Source organism: Buteo buteo, unplaced genomic scaffold (genome assembly GCF_964188355.1).
Source record: "Buteo buteo unplaced genomic scaffold, bButBut1.hap1.1 HAP1_SCAFFOLD_83, whole genome shotgun sequence".
Lineage (NCBI taxonomy): Eukaryota > Metazoa > Chordata > Aves > Accipitriformes > Accipitridae > Buteo > Buteo buteo.
The window spans coordinates 46,585-47,500 of record NW_027439247.1 but is presented as its reverse complement, the minus strand read 5'-3'; positions in this window follow the sequence as shown (position 1 = coordinate 47,500).

Sequence of the window (916 nt, the reverse complement as noted above, 5' to 3'; positions counted from 1 at the left end):
CAAGGGGTAGACCTGGCCTCCCCTTGCCGGCCCAAGGGGTAGACCTGGCCTCCCCTTGCCGGCCCAAGGGGTAGACCTGGCCTCCCCTTGCCGGCCCAAGGGGTAGACCTGGCCGCCCCTTGCCGGCCCAAGGGGTAGACCTGGCCGCCCCTTGCCGGCCCAAGGGGTAGACCTGGCCTCCCCTTGCCGGCCCAAGGGGTAGACCTGGCCTCCCCTTGCCGGCCCAAGGGGTAGACCTGGCCTCCCCTTGCCGGCCCAAGGGGTAGACCTGGCCTCCCCTTGCCGGCCCAAGGGGTAGACCTGGCCTCCCCTTGCCCGCCCAAGGGGTAGACCTGGCCTCCCCTTGCCGGCCCAAGGGGTAGACCTGGCCTCCCCTTGCCGGCCCAAGGGGTAGACCTGGCCTCCCCTTGCCGGCCCAAGGGGTAGACCTGGCCGCCTTACCTGACCGTCCAGAGCAGTCCTGGCATCCCTACCTGATGCTCCAGACTTAGCTTGGCGTCCCATGCCGACACTCCGGGGTAGTACCATTACCCCTACCCGGCAGCCAGGGGTAGTACCCGTAACCCTCATTGGTACTCCGGGGTAGTACCAGTACCCCCACCCGGCAGCCAGGGGTAGTACCCGTAACCCCCACCTGTACTCCTTGGTAGTACCCGCATAGCCCCGCCCGGTACTCCGGGGCAGCACCCCTATGCCCCCGCCCGGTACTCCGGGGCAGTACCGGTACCCCCGCCCGTTACTCCAGGGAAGTACCCATATACCTCCACCTGTTCCTCCGGGGCAGTACCCGCATACCCCCGCCCGGTACTCCGGGGCAGTACCCGCATACCCCCGCCCGGTACTCCGGGGCAGTACCGGTACCCCCGCCCGGTACTCCGGGGTACTACCCGTAACCCCCACCTGTACTCCTTGGTAG